The sequence below is a fragment of the Amblyraja radiata genome, chromosome 1, assembly GCF_010909765.2.
Source record: "Amblyraja radiata isolate CabotCenter1 chromosome 1, sAmbRad1.1.pri, whole genome shotgun sequence".
Lineage (NCBI taxonomy): Eukaryota > Metazoa > Chordata > Chondrichthyes > Rajiformes > Rajidae > Amblyraja > Amblyraja radiata.
In genome coordinates, this window is record NC_045956.1 from 169,589,704 (window position 1) to 169,609,377 (window position 19,674).

General features: G+C 45.6%; 1 pseudogene; it reads left to right on the forward strand.

Annotated features, from left to right (window-relative positions):
* The first annotated feature begins 7,870 nt into the window (after positions 1 to 7,870).
* Positions 7,871 to 13,099, forward strand: LOC116976861 (annotated as a pseudogene).
* Positions 13,100 to 19,674: the final 6,575 nt, after the last annotated feature.

Here is a 19,674-nt window from a genome sequence, read left to right on the forward strand (position 1 = left end):
GTTAATCGTACGTTATTACCACGAGGTTTAACTCGGGTCACCTCTTGTGTCAACTCGCAACGTGAGAATGGCCTTTCAGAAGTTAATGGTGGCGAGACAGAGAATGTCAGAATAGAAGATAGAATGATGCGAGAGGAGTGCAGCATGCAAGATAAGGTAGAGGAGATATGGCTGTAAAATTGTAATAAAGAGCAGCCTTTTTCTGTGTTCTGGGAGCAATTAGAGAACGGACAGGCGGGTTTCTTCTCTGAGTGTTCCCGCCGATGTTTGCAAATAAAGGCTTTTGTATTCTTGAGGAATTCTCCGTGTCTGTGTCATCTTATCCAACTCTCAGTCTCTTAACCATGACACAAGGATGCTGTACTACTAATAGAGAGTGGCCTCTGTGTGCTTAGCTGCATCTGTGATTTCAAAACCAATTACAATCAGTAAACACCAATTTAATCAATGGAAATACATGTCCACCACCGATTTTCCAGAGCCTTTCTAGATTATCCATTTTGTCGGACCAACAGAGGTCAGGGCCTCAGAGAGAAGTCGAACGGTACCAGAATGGCCTGCCTAGGCAGCCGGGAAGCCAAGATACCGGAGGGCAAAGTCAACCTTGGAAGTCGGCTATGGGAACGGATCTGCATGTTCTGGCCGGGCCGGAGTTCCAGAGTACCGGCCGCAGGGGGGCAAATTCGATCCGCTGATTCGGCCGCCTCACTCAGCCTGGGCGCCACATTTTCGGGGGGACTTCTGGACAAGGATTTCAAGTGCGCTCTCGTAATTTTTGGCCGGAATAAAGGAGGTGCCTGACACCAGTTGCCTGAAAATCGATGGTGCATCTGTGCTGCAGTTTGAAGACAGGTTATTGCTTACATCAGTAGTTGGATGCAAAACAATTAGATTTATAGCTAGCTAGTTATTATGAATGGGGTGCATGGGTGAAGCACAATTGAAAATCTTTATATTGGAAACATAGACAGAAAATGCTGGAAGTACTCAGCAGGTCAGGCAGCATCTGTGGAAGGAGAAACAGTTAATGTTTCAGATCAAAGAACCGACCTTTTGTCAGAAGAGATACATGTGTGTGTTATATAGTTAAAGTGGGTGACATGGACCAAGTCATTGATTTGAAGAGTGCCTTCGAACATTAAAGGAAAGTAAGCAATGAAGAACAAGAGATTTCTGGGTTAGATGCAACTTCACAAATCAGTGATGAATGAATTCAAGCATATTAGTGAATGTCCACAACCTTGTGGGTCAGAAACAATTGCGTCGATGAATACACAATGCGTTGACATTAATTCTAAACGTCACGGACTTTGAAGATGGCCCTGAACGAAAATGCATATTTTTCATTATGAGACTGGGTGATAAACCAACTAATAAACTTCCATTAGCAAAAAAATTACATATTTAATTTACACAATGACTCAACACACATGTAGTTATTTTTTTAATATTGGCTCGAACTAAACGTACACTGTTATTGTGGAGTTTGGCACAAGAAACATAAGAATAAGGATTTGGGAAAACTCCTTCACAGATCTAACACATGTTAGTGGGACAATTGGCTTCTCCGATCTTTGTTTTTTATTTCATATTCCATGACAAAATATGATAAATGCTGTCGACCTGAACTGGGAGCAGTCAGCAGTTAGAATAGGCTGAATAATCCTTCAAGTGTAACGGCTACATGTGGTACGGTGGTACAGCTGGTAGTGCTGCTTCCTCACAGCACCAGAGATACGGCTTTGATGCTGAACTGAGGTGCTGACTGTGTGGAGATTGCACATTTGGATGACAACGTATAAGGCACGATTAGTAAATTTGCAGATTACACTAAAGTGGGTGGTATCGTAGATAGTGAAGATGGCTGTCAAAAATTGCAGCAGCATCTTGAACGGTTAGGCAGGTGGCCGAGGAATGGTTGATGGGGTTTAATACAGAAAAGTGCAAGGTGTTGCATATTGCGAAGTCTAACCAGGGCAGGAACTAATCAGTGAATGGCAGGGCTCTTGGGAGGGTTGTTGGAGTCCAGGTACATGGTTCCTTGAAAGTGACGACACAGGTAGATAGGATGGTCAAGAAAGCCTCTGGTACATTGGCCTTCATCAGTCAGAGTATCGAGTATAGAAGTTGGGAGGTTATGTTACAGTTGTACAAGACATTGGTGAGGCCACATTTGGAGTATTGTGTTCAGTTTTGGTTAACTTGTTATCGGAAAGATGTTGTTAAGCTGGAAAAGGGTGCAGAGAAAACTTATGAGGATGCTGCCAGGATTTGAGGGCCTGAGCTATAGAGAGAGGTTGGGTAGGCTAGGACATTATTCCTTGGCACACAGGAAGCTGAGGGGTGATGTTACAGAGGTATATAACATCATGAGGCAGATAGGGTGAATGATCAGTCTTTTATTCTGAATGAGCGGAGTGGGACAAGTCTTTGATTATGTTGGATGCTTTCCTAAGGCAGGGTGAAGTGTTGACAGTCAACGGTGGGAAGTCTTATCTGTGTGATGGACTGGGCTATATCGACAACTCTCTACAGTTTCCAGCAGTCTTCAGCAGAGCTGTTCCCTAACCAATCCCAGTTGCAACCCAGCAATATGCTGTCTATGGTGCATCTATAGAAGTTTGTAAGATTAATTGGAGACATGCCGAATTTCCTCAGTTTCCGCAAGAATTAGAGGGCATGGTTTGCCTTCTTGGATGTTGCATCAATGTGGCTGGTCTGTAATAGATCGTTGGTAATATTAACATCAAGGAATCTGAAGCTCTCAACCATTCCCACTTCAGCACCATTTGATTTCTCAACCCGAACCATCACCTATCTATGTTCTCCAGACATGCTGCCTGACCTGCTGAGATGCTCCAGCACCTTATAATACAATACAATAATACTTTATTAGCCAAGTATGTTTTGCAACATACGAGGAATTTCATTTGCCAAGTCAGTCATACAAATAAAAAGCAACAGAACACACAAAATACATTTTCACACAAACATCCACCACAGTGTCTCTTCCACATTCCTCACTGTGATGGAAGGTGAAAACAAAAGTTCAATCTCTTCCCTTCTTTGTTCTCCCGCGGTCATGTGCCTCGAGCCTTCCGTTGACGGGCTCATCTTACTACCGTAGCCGATGGTCGAGCCATCCTCGTCAGGGCGATCAAGCTCCGGCAACGGAGGGGAATCTCAGCTCCCCCACGCTGGCGATCGGACCCCGGGTCGGGGCTTGTCGAACCTTCGGTGACATTGGAGCTCCTGGCATCCAAGGCCTCTACCCGAGACAGCGAGCTCTCAATGGTAAAATCCGCAGGCCACGGATGGAGGGATCCCAGGGGAGAGATTGGCTGTGATGGGCTCAAAGTTAGTCCTGAGCAAGGCCTCCAACTCCACGATGTTAGGCCGCAGAGTGACCGGAGATACGACCTGTAAAACAATCGCATCTCCGGCAGGGTAAGAGATTGAAAAAAATGGTGACGTTTCGGGTCGAGACCTTTCTTCCGTCTGAATTCCTTCTCTCCAGAGATGCTGCCTGTCCCGCTGAGTTACTCCAGCTTTTTGTGTCTATCATCACTGTAACATCACCAGGAAGTGCAAATTAAAAATCACCATGGCTAATAGAGTGCTCATTTTGTCTAACTAGAGGATGAGAATTCAGAGAGCAAAGCTTTGATACATCAATATATCGAGCATGTTTGGCATATTCTGTATAGATGTGGGCACCACAATTACAATACAGTAAACACATAATAATGGACCACGCAGAGTTAGATGTTGTCTGTTAATACCACTACGTCCGTTATAACCAAAAAAGGGGGTTCATATGTACAATACTAATGGGAAAATAGCCAATAAATCCACCTACATCAACCGACTCCAACTGGTCCAGAACGCAGCCGCCCGACTCATCACCCACACCAAATCCTGGCATCACATCACTCCAGTCCTCAAACAACTTCACTGGCTTCCCATCTCCCACCGGATCACCTACAAAATCCTGGTCCTCACCTACAAAGCCCTCCACCATCTGGCCCCCCCATATCTCACTGACCTCCTCTCCTCCTACCAACCCTCACGGTCCCTCAGATCCACATCAGCCGGTCTCCTCTCCATCCACAAGTCCAAGCTCCGCAGTTTTGGGGACAGAGCCTTCTCCAGGGCAGCTCCCAGGCTCTGGAACTCCCTCCCCCAACTGATCCGCAATTCCGTGTCCCTCACCATCTTCCAGTCCCGCCTTAAGACCCATCTCTTCACCTGTGCCTATCCTTAGCCCCACGTCCCCCTCCCTTTTCATCTGTGCTTGAATTGCCTCATATTGTGTTTTGAATTGAATTCTGTCTTTAATTTGTGTACTAGTCATGTCTCTACTATTTATTTCATTCCGCTTACATGTTTTTCCTCTACTTGCTAAATTTTTGTAAGGTGTCCTTGAGGCTCTTGAAAGGCGCCCATAAATAAAATTTATTATTATTATTATTATTATTAAACCCACACAACACAATAGCCAGTAAAGGACACAGAATACACAGAACCTTGGGGCTGGACAGTGGCGTTGTGGTAGTGTTGCTATCTTACAGCGCCAGAGACCCGGGTTCGATCCTGGTCTCGGGTGCTGCCGGTGGCAGCGTGTGTTCCCTCCCGCATTGCGGAGGCGTGTAGGTTTGCGGTTAGGTTTGGCTTAGGTCGCTGGTGGAGCAGCTGCCCCACGGCGCTGGGGGCCCGGGTTCGAGCCTGGCCTCGGGAACTCCCTGTGGCTGCATAGAACCAGCACAGTTTGTAGGTTACTTGCCTTGGTATAACATGTTTTTTTAAATGTCAGGGGAGGGGAATATTTTCATGTTGGAATGCCGCATTAAGTTAGCTGTAGTTTAATAAGGCCGCATCCAAGAAACTTCAATAAGATATACTTCACGACATTTATCTTGAAAGTTGTTGACAAAATCTATTCCATTCGGCCCTTCGAGCCTGCACCATTCAACCATTCAATATGATCATGGCTGATCATCCAACTCAGTATCCAATAATTACTCAATAAACTAAACTAAACCACCATTGTAGTTATACGAGAGGAAAGGAAGAGTCACTGCAGTCGTTCTATCCTACACACTACAATTTATGTGTAGGAAGGAACTGCAGATGCTGGTTTAAACCGAAGATAAACACAAAATGTTGGAGTAACTCAACGGGACGGGCAGCAACTCTGGAGAGAAGGAATGGGTGACGTTTCGGGTCGAGACCCTTCTTCAGACTTCAGCCCAGTCCAGTCTCGACCCGAAACATCACTCATTCATTCTCTCCAGAGGAGATTAATTCCCGGGATGGCGGGACTGTCATATGATGAAAGAATGGAGCGACTGGGCTTGTATTCACTGGAATTGAGATGGAAAAATATAAAATTATTAAGGGATTGGACACGCTAGATGCAGGAAACATGTTCCCGATGTTGGGGGAGTCCAGAACCAGGGGCAACAGTTTAAGAATAAACGGTTGGCCATTTAGAACTAAGATGAGGAAAAACTTTTTCATGCAGAGAGTTGTGAATTTGTGGAATTCTCTGCCTCAGAAGGCGGTGAAGGGCGATTCACTGGATGCATGTTTGTGTCACAACATCTGACACCTGTACTAATCAAGCAGTTGCATGTCGAGGCATTTCTTCAGAATGAGCATCAGTGGAAAGGGGAACGAGAGATATAGATGGTATTTAGGACAAGTGAATGGAAGATATGCAGAAAGCAATAATAATCAAGGTAATGTGGAGCCCACAATGGATGCCTTCTTTGACCATGGACCGGGGTAGATGTTTCTTGAACCTTACCCAGTCTCCATGGATATATTACCAGAACCACAGCAGTTTCTCGGGGTAACTTTCTGCCCCAGCTGCTCCGAACTGATGGGGTTTGGTTTCCTGAGTTTCAAATGCTCTTTGCATTGAATGGACACGTTACCACGGTTTGAAATCTGCTGACTCGGATGTTCACAAGGGATTGGTCTCTTCGGGCCCTTGTGCCTGCCAACATTTCCACCCTCCTTCAGCCCATCCCACAAATGCTACCGTCCCTTACTCCAACCCATTGTGTATTTCATCCAGAACGTCAGAATGACCCACCTGCCACCACCAAGTCTGGGTTGCTAAAGAGGTTTTTGTTATGTTTCAATACACTGATGCTTGTTCTGTGTTGGTGATTGGTTTAGAGGGGTTACTTCACTCAATATTTTTTACTTTGTTTCTGGGTACTGAATAGGTGCCGTGATTGTTTTGTAGGGGTTGCCTCCCCCTGTACTTTCAAGCCGTTAGTTTTCCGCCACTGTTTAGGGATATATAAGGGCGATCCTTTCGTTGGGGCGTGTCGGTGGTCTTTCCTTCTGTTCTGTTTATGCGAGGCTGCTGAGGGCTCGAGTGAGTCGATCCGAGGCTGGCCCCACGGTGTTGGATACAAATAAAGAAGGGTTTGGACTCGAGTGTTGGACTCAGTGGTTTACTAATCCAGACTAGGGAGAGAGTATTTGATCCGGAATCAACAATCACCGATCTGGTCCCACAATGGAGACTGGTCCAGAAGGTTATCTCCCATGGAGATCCAGGCCACGTTGGCAAACTGGATCCACAAACGGCAATGGGAGACACAGGGCTACATAAGAACATGCAGATGCTGGAACCTTGAGCAAAACACAAGTGCAGGAGAAACCCAACGGTTCAGATAATATCGTTGGGGAGGTTGCCCAGACAATGTTTCGGGTTGGGACCCCTAGTCCTGAAGTCATGGAGTCACAGAGTGATACAGCGTGAAAACATGCCCATTGGTCCAACCTACCAACACCGACCAACATGTCCCATCTATATTAGTCCCACCTGCCTGTGTTTGGCCCATATCCCTCTAAACCTGCCCTATCCATGTACCTGTCTAAATATTTCTCAAACGTTGTGATAGTCCCTGCCTCAACTACCTCCTCTGCCAACTCGTTCCATACACCCATCAGCCATTGTGTAAAAAAATAATCCCACAGCTTCCTATTAAATCTATCCCCTCTCACCTTAAACCTACAGTATGTCTACTGGTTCTCTCTGTGCAAGAGACTGTGTGTTTACCCGATCTATTCCTCTCATGATTTTGCACACATCTATAAGATCACCCCTCATCCTCCTGCACTCCAACAAATAGAATCCTAGTCTGCACAACCGCTCCCTATAGCTCAGGCCCTTGAGTCCTGGCAACATCTTTGTTAATCTTCTCCGTACGCTTTCCAGTCTGACAACATCTTTCCTATAACACGGCCCATGGATGCTATAACCTGGTGGTGTGAACTTGAATAGTAAAGTTCTATAGATCCAGTAGTTTCACCAAAGCTGTTGTAGGTCCATTCATCAACTCTACCATTCACTCTTGTCTTTATCTGGATCCAATTCTCATTGATGACATCTTACTGAGTCTGCTCAAACTCATTCATATCTTCTGGTGGAAAGCTCAGTCCAATTTATTACCTCATCAATTCCAGACACTTCTGACCCCCAAACCGTTCCTTAAATCACACTAATTTGGACTGTTAATTTCCACCCATCCCTTGATTGTGATGATCTTTATGCATTAAAATACATCAGTAGTTTTTAATTGGTAAATGATAATTCAGTTTGGAATGGCCTGCACTTTTATGCATTAAACAAATTAAGCGTTTGTAAAATTAAAATATCGAGGTCATGGATTGACCTCAGGTGAATTGTGAGTTGCATTGTATGAGTGTAATCAGCTAACAAAAAATTAGTAACATGATAGCATCGCAGTGCACGGAGTATTCTGAAGGGTATAAAAAGGGAGTGGATTGGAAGTTGCTCAGTGCAGTTTGGAAGGTTTCCTGTTGTCAGACACCCCAGGAGAACATCATGCACTCCGCTTGCCTCACTGTCGGTCTCCTCTTCCTCGTCTCCATCGCTTCGGCTTGTTACATCAGCAACTGTCCTCAAGGAGGCAAACGATCCATCATGGACATGGACATCAGACAGGTAAGGAGAAGCTTTCTTCATGGATCGTCCAGTACTAATGGCTCGTCATGGTTTCTTGTTCCTCAAAATGGCATTTTCACGTTGAGAACCAGTACGGAATGTCACAATTGTTCCGTACTGTATGTAGCCCAGGATTCTTCCCGCAGCCTCTGACAGGCATTAGCATGGTCCTTAACCAAGGTTGGCTTCCAACATGACTGGCTGTGGTATAAGAGTTAGTGACCCGTCCCGTACAGACTGTTGAATGCAAACCCTTTGTTCTTAACTGTGGTCTTAGTGTGTCATCCAGACTAATCCTTGACAAAAATGTGTCCTGAACACTCACGTTCCAGGGAATATTGCCCTCAGCAAATCAGAGATCAGTTGTTCTCAGTGGAGCTACTGTGTAGGGTAATGGTACTTGGTGTTTCGAGTCATGCAGCATGGAAACAGGCCCTACAGCCCAACGGCATGCAACTAATCTGATGGTTTTGGTGCCAGGTTCAGTTGCTGCCTTACAGCACCAGAGACCTGGGTTCGATCCTGCGTCTGGGTGCTTGTCTGCACGGAGTCTGTACGTTCTCCCCATGACCTGGGTGGGTTTTCTGCAGGATCTCCGGTTTCCTCCAACTCTCTAAAGATGTATATGTTTGTAGGTTAATTGGCTTGGTTTAATTGTAAATTGTCCCCAGTGTGGGTAGGATAATGTTAGTATGCAGGGATCTCTGGTCAGTGCGGAGTCAGTGGGCTGAAGGGCCTGTTTCCACACTGTATCTCGAAAGTAAACTAGTCCCATTTGCCAATGTTTGGCCCATATGTTGGGCCTCACTACAGCAGTGGAGAAGCCTGCAGTCAGACAGGTTGCAAAGGGAATGGGATTGAGGATGTAAGTATTTGCAAATTGCTTCTCTGCCCAACACTGATACAATTCATCCCAAAGACAAAGCAGCCACATTTGGCATTGTCCAGCAAAGAGGTGTGTTACTGGAACTGACAGTGTAGATGGACAACAACTGGAAACTGGGAGTTTAACTACAAATGCAAATATTGAGGATTTATTTTTGTATTTCAATAGAATGGAAGATTCTCAAGTTATCAGATTGGAGTTTTCAAGTCAGAGCAAAATTAATTCAGAGAAAGACAAAGTATTCAGGGCCCAAAAATATTTTCTCAAGGTATTATAATTCCACCAGAGAGAGAGGCAGTTTGTGTGCGGCTGGGCATAGGGATTGGTAGCTGAGATTGATAATGAAAATGAACAGACCCTGTCGACCAAACGAATATACCAATTATAAAGATTCTAAATGGCACTAATCTTGGTGTGATTGATCAACAGGGGAACACTCTTAAATAATATCGCTCTTTGACAATAACGTTACGGGGAGAAGGCAGGACATTGGGGTTGAGTGGGAAAAATACATCAGCCATGTTTGAACAGTGGAGTAGACTCGATGGGCTGAACGGCCTAATTTTGCTCCTATATTTTATGGGTCAGGCATAATCTCTGGAGATCATGGATAAGTGATGTTACAGACCAGGACTTTCGACCTGATTTGTTACCTATCCATTTTTAAGAAACATTTAGACAGGTTGATGGATAGGTCAGGTGTAGAGGGATATGGGCCGGTGGGACCAGTGTAGCTGGGACATGTTGGTAGGTGTGGGCAAGTTGGGCCGAAGGGCCTGTTTCCCTGTTGTGTCTTTTTTTTGTAGAGTCATAGAGTGATACAGTGTGGAAACAGGCCCATCGGCACAATGTGCCCACACCAGCCAACATGTCCCAGCCACACCCGTCCCACCTGCCTGCGCATCTGCAGTGCCTTGCTTTTCCATAACAAGATTGGTGTTGCCATTGGGGTTTGGTGATACTGGTTTATCTCTGTCAGAGACTGGTCTTACTGATGTAATTCATTCTGTGCTCTTGCCCAGTGCATGTCTTGTGGTCCCGGCAACAGAGGCCAGTGCTTCGGGGAGAAGATCTGCTGCGGGGAGGAGATCGGCTGCTTCTTCGGAACGTCGGAGACATTGAGGTGCCAATAGGAATCCTATCTGCTCTCTCCCTGTGAACCTGCCGGCAGGCTCTGTGGCACGAACGGTGGGAAATGTGCCGCGGCGGGAACCTGCTGCACTGCTGGTGAGATGCTGCCACTTTAAACCGCTTTCAGTTCAGTTCAGTTTAGTTCCTCCACTTCCCAACACCATGGCTCCGGGGTGGGGGAGATGGAGAGAACTAGCAGAGGGATTGGGGATTGGGTGTTAATGGGAAGAAAACTGCAGCGTTTTAATAATAACAGAAACTGTTGATGCTAGAAATCTGGAACGTTTGTTACGTGCTAACCAGTCAGCAGAAATACAATACCTGATTACAATTGAGCCATTTACCGTGTATACAGTAGACACACGATAGGGGAATAACATTTAGAACAAGGTAAACCCGGCAAAGTCCGATCAAGGATAGTCCAAGGGTCACCAATGAGGTAGATAGTAGTTCAGCACTGCTCTCTGAATGTGGTAGGATGATTCAGTTGCCTGATAGCAACTGGGAAGAAACTGTCCCTGAATCTTGAAGGACTGCTCCAATGGTTTTGTTTCAAATTGTCTTAATTTCAAAATAATCTAAGTTTCCAGGTTCTGAGGAAATGTATAGTCCATTTTGCCATGGACCCCTTCAGTTAAAAACCCATGATAGTTCATAAGTTCATGTCATAGGAGCAGAAGTAGGCCATTCTGCCAATTGAGTCTACTCCACCATTCAACCATGGCTGATCTATCCTTCCTTCTTAACCCTATTCTCCTGCCTTCTCTATATCTATCCATTCCTATTTATTTGTTTGGCCCCGATCCTCAATACCTTTTCTGTCCATGTACCTGTCCACATGACGTTGTAATTACATCTGCCTCAACTACCTCATGCTCCATACATGTACCATCCTCTGAGTTAAAATGTTGCCCCTCCAGTCTCTTTTAAATCTTTCCCCTTTCACCTTAAACCTATGCCCGTAGTCATGATCGAATCCGGATATCTAGCGCTGTAAGGCAGCAACCCTACCGCTGCGCCACTGTGTTGCCCTAATAGAATAAAGTCATTTGGCCCATTGAGTCAATGCTGACTCAGAGTGATGCTCTAACTTGCTTTACCATATAACCATATAACAATTACAGCACGGAAACAGGCCATCTCGGCCCTACAAGTCCGCGCCGAACAATTTTTTTTTTCCCTTAGTCCCACCTGCCTGCACTCATACCATAACCCTCCATTCCCTTCTCATCCATATGCCTATCCAATTTATTCTTAAATGATACCAACGAACCTGCCGCCACCACTTCCACTGGAAGCTCATTCCACACCGCTACCACTCTCTGAGTAAAGAAGTTCCCCCTCATATTACCCCTAAACATCTGTCCCTTAATTCTGAAGTCATGTCCTCTGGTTTGAATCTTCCCTATTCTCAAAGGGAAAAGCTTGATCACATCAACTCTGTCTATCCCTCTCATCATTTTAAAGACCTCTATCAAGTCCCCCCTTAACCTTCTGCGCTCCAGAGAATAAAGACCTAACTTATTCAACCTATCTCTGTAACTTAGTTGTTGAAACCCAGGCAACATTCTAGTAAATCTCCTCTGTACTCTCTCTATTTTGTTGACATCCTTCCTATAATTGGGCGACCAAAATTGTACACCATACTCCAGATTTGGTCTCACCAATGCCTTGTACAATTTTAACATTACATCCCAGCTTCTATACTCAATGCTCTGATTTATAAAGGCTAGCATACCAAAAGCTTTCTTTACCACCCTATCTATATGAGATTCCACCTTCAAGGAACTATGCACGGTTATTCCCAGATCCCTCTGTTCAACTGTATTCTTCAATTCCCTACCATTTATCATGTACGTCCTATTTTGATTTGTCCTGCCAAGGTGTAACACCTCACATTTATCAGCATTAAACTCCATCTGCCATCTTTCAGCCCATTTTTCCAAATGGCCTAAATCACTCTGTAGACTATGGAAATCCTCTTCATTATCCACAACACCCCCTATCTTGGTATCATCTGCATACTTACTAATCCAATTTACCACCCCTTCATCCAGATCATTGATGTACATGGCAAACAACAAAGGACCCAACACAGATCCCTGAGGCACCCCACTAGTCACCTGCCTCCAACCCGACAAACAGCCATCCACCATTACCCTCTGGCTTCTCCCATTCAGCCACTGCTGAATCCATCTTGCTATTCCTGCATTTATACCCAACAGTTTAACCTTCTTAACCAACCTTCCATGAGGAACCTTGTCAAAGGCCTTACTAAAGTCCATATAGACAACATCCACTGCTTTACCCTCGTCAATTTCCCTAGTAACCTCTTCAAAAAATTCAAGAAGATTAGTCAAACATGACCTTCCAGGCACAAATCCATGTTGACTGTTCCTAATCAGACCCTGATTATCCAGATGCTTATATATATTATCTTTAAGTATCTTTTTCATTAATTTGCCCACCACTGAAGTCAAACTAACAGGTCTATAATTGCTAGGTTTACTCTTAGAACCCTTTTTAAACAATGGAACAACATGCGCAGTACGCCAATCCTCGGGGACTATTCCCGTTTCTAATGACATTTACTTCTCTAACCTTTCCTAATTGTGAGTAAAAGCGATAGAAATGAAAAAATTAACTCTGTTTCCCTCCCCACGGATGCTGCCCAACCTGCTGAGTACTTCCAGCATTACCTGGTCCATTTCACAGATTGGATTATTCACCAAACTAAAATGGATATTAATTCCTTCCCTATGTCTCATGAGATGGCAATGTTATGCTTTAACTGGTTTAAATAGCCTTAGTCATAGATCATACAGCGTGGAAACAGGCCTTTCAGCACAACATGCCCACACCGGCCAACATGTCCCATCTACACTAGTCTGTACTTTGTTTGGCCCAAATCCTAAATGTGTCCTAAACATGTACCAGGCTAATTGTTTCTTAAACGTTGCGATGGTAACGCTGTTGTTGGAGATGGTTGAATGTATGTCGATAATAAAGGTCACTTGTGCTGTTCATTCATTGCAGAGAGCTGCACATTGGATCCTGCGTGTAACTCCAGGAGCATCTTCTCCTCAGATTAAAGCGCGTCTCTGGGGAAACGTGATCTGCAGCACAAACCCTCGCTACCTAAAGCTCAAGTCGATAAATGTTTAATACTATTACGTTTTGATGCTGAATAGATAGAAATTATAACCTGTAAAGGTTTCCAGACATGTACAGATGTGTTAAATAAATGTGAAATAATGCAACACTTGGAATAACCATTAACATTAAATAAACAAAATACAAACACCTTGCTCTTTCTTGAGATTATTTTTTGAATGCATGAAATGTCTGTCACTGACAATGCCGCACCTATAGTACTGCCCTGATGTCTGTGTTCATATCTGTGTTCGTATTTCACAAATTAACTTCAAGCAATGAATGCAAAACATTTAATGGTAAATTCTGAATAGAGTTAATAATATTATTAGGGCGGCTTGATGGCGCAGCAGTAGAGTTGCTGCTTTACACCGCTTGCAGCGCTGGAGACCCAGGTTCGATCCTGACCGTATAGTGCTGTCTGTACGGAGTTTGTACGTTCTCCCTGTGACCGTGTGGGTTTTCTCCGAGATCTTCGGTTTCCTCCAAAATCCATAGACGTACAGGTTTGTAGGTTAATCGGCTTGGTGTAAATGTAAATTGTCCCGAGTGTTTGTGGGGCAATATGCGGGGATCAATCAATCAATCAATCAATCAATCAATCAATCAATCAATCAATCAATCAATCAATCAATCAATCAATCAATCAATCAATCAACCTTTATTGTCATCTTGCAAAGCAGCAGTTGTACAGTGCAAAATGAGACGACGTTTCCCAGGGAATACCAGAGCATCACACATAAAAATTAAACATTTCACGCATTAATTATAAAAACCGTATGAATAGTAAAAACGTGCAGGTAAAAAACAACATCGTTGATGGGTGCGCGCTGTTTCTGCGCTGTATCTCTAAACTAATTAATGTACTGGAGCAGTTCCAGCGAACTGACGTCCCTCTCCTCTCCTCTCCTCTCCTCACCTGACCATCCTCGCCCCAGGGGCACCTCCTGCAGCCCACCTTGAAGACACTGGAGGCATTACCCAGGGTCACCCTCCTGCCAGCCCTTGCTCCTCACGTCCGACATCTCCAGCTTCCTCCCAGTTATGTCGTCCACTGAGCCTTCGAACGGGCCCCGTCGTCCGACGAGCCTTCGGGTGGGTTAGTGGTCCCATCGTCCGACGGGCACATTGTGGGGAGGGGAAGGTGAACCATTCAGGTCTGCAGTTCGGGCCTAAATTTGATATGGTGCAATGGTATTAAGGAAGATTGCCTATATTAGAAACATAGAAACATGGAAACATAGAAAATATGTGCAGGAGTAGGCCATTCGGCCCTTCGAGCCTGCACCGCCATTCAATATCATCATGGCTGATCATTACTTGTAGTGGCCATCTTTCCCGATATTGGGGGAGTTCAGAACCAGGGGTCCCAGTTTAAGAATAATGGGTAGGCCATTTAGAACTGAGAGGAGAAAAAACTTTTTCACCCAGAGAGTTGTGAATATGTGGAATTCTCTGCCGCAGAAGGTATTGGAGGCCAATTCACTGGATGTATTCCAGAGAGAGTTACTCTAAGGGAGAACAGAATCAAGGGATATGGGGAAAAAGCAGGAACGGGGTATTGATTTTAGATGATCAGCCATGATCATGTTGAATGGCTGTGCTGGCTCAAAGGGCCGAATGACCTACTCCTGCACCTATTTTTTATTTTTCTGTTTCTGTCGGTCAGCCAGCTTTTGATATTCTGGACTAACCCCAGACTATATTGAGAAATCGAGACAGAGAACCAGCAATCATCATTTATAATATCTACTAGACCAAGTGCAGCTCCCCCAATGCAAGATTCCACCACTCACCCATTCCCCCAACGCAAGCCGTTCCCCCAACGCAATATTGCTCCACTCAGGCATAGCCCCCAACTGTGTAGATGTGGCTCATTTCTCCTAATCCCACAGCACTCCCTCCTCCTCCTCTTCACCCTCCCTCTTCAATCCCTAGAGAGGGAGGGGGGTGTAGATAGGGAGGGGGTATAGAGATGGGTGGGGGGGTTGGTTAGAGATGAAGGGGGTATAGGGATGGGGGTGTAGAGAGGGGGGGCAGAGAGAGAGGGGGGTAGCGAGGGAGGGGGAGGGGCCAGAGAGGGAGAGGGAGGGAGAGGGAGGGGGTAGAGAGGGAGGGGGTAGAGAGGGAGGGGTGGTAGAGATGTAGGTGGGGTGGATAGGGAGGGGGAAAGAGAGGGAGAGGGAGGGGTGGTAGAGGGGGAGGGGGTGGAGAGGGAGAGCGAGGAGAAAGAGCAGGAGGGGGAGGGGATAGAAAGGGAGAGGGGGATGGGAGTAGAGAGGGAAGGTAGAGGGAGGGGGAAGGGGGTAGAGAAGGAGAGGGGCAGAGAGGGAGGGGGTAGAGAGGGAGAGGGGCAGAGAGGGAAGTAGAGAGAGAGAGGGAGAGGGGTAGAGGGAGGGAATGGAGGTAGAGTGGGGGAGCAGGGAGGGTAGAGAGGGAGAGGGCAAGGGAGCGAAAGGGAGGGGGGGTAGAGAGGGTGGGAGTGAGTCTAGATAGGGAGGGGCCATCTCCCTCCACCATTCCTAATTTCCTTCCTCCCCATCTTCCTCTACCACACCACTCCCCACCCCATCTCCCTCCTCATTTCCCTCATCCTCCTCCCCTCACTCCCATTCCCTGCCCCAGCACCAACCCAGGTCGTAGAGCAGTACCAGGGCCTGGATCTCGGCCTGGTTATCGTACTCGGCCCGGCCCTGGCTGTAGCCTCCAGTCGTCAGCTTGGCCGCTGCCTGGGCACCAGTCCAGGCCCCGACTTCATCTCCGGGCTCGTCCCTGACCACGGACCCAGGCTCATCCTTGGTTCCAGCGGCGGCTTCTTTCTCGGCCCCAGTCACGGACCCATCCCAAGCCCCGGGCTCGGCCCTCACTCCAGTTCCAGCACCAGGCTCGGCTCTAGCCAAGGTCCGCGGCACCACCCTCGCCACCGGGCATCTGCTGCCGCCGGCACCACGAGCGCTGGAGTGCAACCATTTTTTTTAAAGCTAAGACAAACAATTTTGCAAACATTTTACAACCAATACATTTTCTGAAAACATTGTTTATGCCAAGACAAACAATTTTGCAAACATTTTATAACCAATACATTTACTGCAAACACACACACACACACACACAAACACACACACACACACACACACACACACACACACACACACACACACAAACACACACACACACACACACACACACACACACACACACACACACACAAACACACACACACACACACACACACACACACACACACACACACACACACACACACACACACACACACACACACACTCACACACTCACAACCAAAACTAAAATGCCAAGTAACTTCAGAACGTGGTAAACATACAGTGTGTAAACCGAATGATTCAAATGTTCAAAGCCTCCTGTAGAGGCTGCAGCTGAAGGAAAAACGTGCTTTAAATAACGTCCAACAAACACACTCACCATACGCAGAGCAGTAAGCTCTCTTGAATTATTCAACAACGTCTTCACTCTGTGCCTTCTGCAGTCAGCGCCATCTTGCCACCAACCGGAAATGACGCCCTCAGCACCATCTTGCTGCTAACTGAAATTACGTCATCGGCACCAACATGCCATTAAGTGAAAGTCATGGGAATGAGCGCCAATTTTGCAATTAAACACAGTCCTGATCAAATAAAATGTTTATTTCCGCTTTATCCATCCACTTTATCCAAACTGTTGCAACCATTTTAAAACCAAGACAAACAATTTTGCAAACATTTTACAACCAATACATTTTCTGAAATTTTTTTTATTAAAAGCCAAGACATACAATTTTGCAAACATTTTACAACCAATACATTTTCTGAAATCATTTTTTTAAAAGCGAAGACAAACAATTTTGCAAACATTTTATAACCAATACATTTTCTGAATTTTTTTTTTTAAAGCCAAACCAAACAATTTTGCAAACATTTTACAACCACATTAAGGGGACTCACCGTTGAGTAAACATTCGTTCAGTGTTATTCACAGCTCAGAGAGCCGTGACCATCTCGCTTCCTCCATCTCGCAGAGACAGAGTGAGGCACGACACTTCCGGGTTTTATAGTCTCTCCCCCTTGCCACCAGCGGGGGCAGCAGAGCGAATGGCAACAATTTTTAAAACATTAATAACTCTTTGATTTTTCATCGATGGGAAAAATCCTCTGGTCCAACACAGCGGAGGGGGACTCTGAGCGAGGTGGCCAAAAATGACGGCCATAAGAGGCGGCATTCTTTCAGAAATCACGAAACAGAAAGTCGAAAAATGGTCAAGATCTTAGTTTTATTAACACAGATAAATGAATGGCATTTTAATAATGGTGCACATTGCAGGTACACTGTGCTGCTATAGAGTGCTATTCAGTCAAAGAAAAAGCTATATTATTACATTCGAGTCATCCAAAGTGTATAGATAAAGGATAAAGGATACAATATTTAGTGTAAAATAAAGTCTTATGACATCTAATTAAAGATAGTTCAAAAATACTCTAATGAGTTAGATTGGAGGTCAGGGCTGCACACTAGCTGATAAGAGGATGGTTCAGTTGCCTGATTACTAATGGATTTAAACTGTCCCTGAATCTTGAAGTATATGTTTTCAAAATTCTGTACCTCTTGCCTGATGGGAGAGGGGAGAAGAGGGAGTGACCGGGGTGAGACAGGTCCTTGATTATTTCTGGTGGTCTGGGTTAGGTCCACAACTCTCTGTAATTTTTTGCATAAATTTCCAAAATGTTGCCTGGATTTGGGGGTATTAGCTGCAGGGAGATGTTGAACACTTGGATTGTTTTATCTGGAATGCTGGAATTTGCAGGAAGACCCGATCGAAGTGTATAAAATCATGAGACGCATAGATAGGGTAGACATTCAGAACCTTTTTCCCAGGATGAAAAAATCAAACACGAGAGGGCATAGGTTTAACGTTAGAGGGGCAAAGTTTAAAGGAGAAGTGCGGAGCAACTTTATTACACAGAAGATGGTGGCTGCCTGGAACCTGTTTCCAGGATTACTGGTTGAGACAGATACGATAATGGCATTTAAAAGGCTTCTGGAAATGTATATGGATATACAGGGAATGGAGCGATATGGATTATGTGCCAACAGATAAGAGATGGCCTAAAGTCTAAAGATGAGATAGTTTGGTTTAGTTTAGTTGAGAGATATAGTGCGGAAACAGGCCCTTCGGGCAACGAGTCCTCACTGACCAGTGATCCCCGCACATTAACACTATCCCACACACACTAGGAACAATTTACATTTTAATACAAGACGATTAACCTATAAACCTGTACTTCTTGGGGTTGTGGGAGTAAACCGAAGATCTCTGAGAAAACCCACACAGGTCACGGGGAGAACGTACAAACTGTAAAGATAAGCACCCATAGTCAGGATCAAACCTGGGTCTCTGGCACTGTAAAGGGTCTGTCCCACTGCGGCGACCAAATCCATGAGTTAAGAAGAGTGTCTTCGACCTTCAAGGTCAAAGGCACTCGCCTGGACAACCTCGAGCTGGATCGACCGACCGCACACACACACACACACACACACACACACACACACACACACACACACACACACACACACACACACACACACACACACACACTCACACACACACACACACACACACGCACACACATGCACAATTGTTGGATACATTTTTTTAATAAAATGTCAAAACATTTTGTTCTAAAGGCACGCTGCACCTCTTTGGCAGCCTTCCCCTGAATTATTGTAATAAAATGTAATATTTGTTGCCATTTTATTATTTTTTTTTATCCAACAATTTTTTTGCGGCCTTAAAAATTTAGCGCGGTCGGGTCGAGTGGCCGCTGCCGCCGGAACGTGCCCCAGCTTCGAGTTCTGGTCACCGCTGTCCCAGCTCCGAGGCCAGGTCACCGCTGCCGCTGCCGCTGTCCCAGCCGCCGCTGCCACTGCCCCAGCTCCGAGGCCGCCAGCTCCGCCATTAGGCCTCGGCGCAGGCGGAGACGGGGGATACAACAAAATAAGTCACATCCCCCGAAGGAAGAGACCAAAAACGTGTTCCCCCCCACCCCCCCCCCCCCCCCCCCCACATACACAACGTAATAAACTAAAAATCAACTAAACAGGACAAAAGAACAACACAAAAAAAACAAACAAAAACAGACAGACTGCAGGCGACCCGCAGCTGCTAAGGCAGCGCCGCCATCTTTTTGTTAGGTTGAGAAAATAAATACAAAACTTGGATTTATAACAGCTCATGGGCCATGGCTAGCCGCTAATGAGGAGGCGCAATATTTTAAACTGCCCCGGGCGCTCAAAACCCACCCTACGCCACTGCGCACACACACACACACACACACACACACACACACACACACACACACACACACACACACACACACACACACACACACACACACACACACACACACAAACACATCGCAAAGGCGGTGGTCAGTGAAAGCGGGGGAGCGCTGTCTGAAATTCACATCCGCGATGAAGAGGAAGGTAAAAGACGGCTGCATAG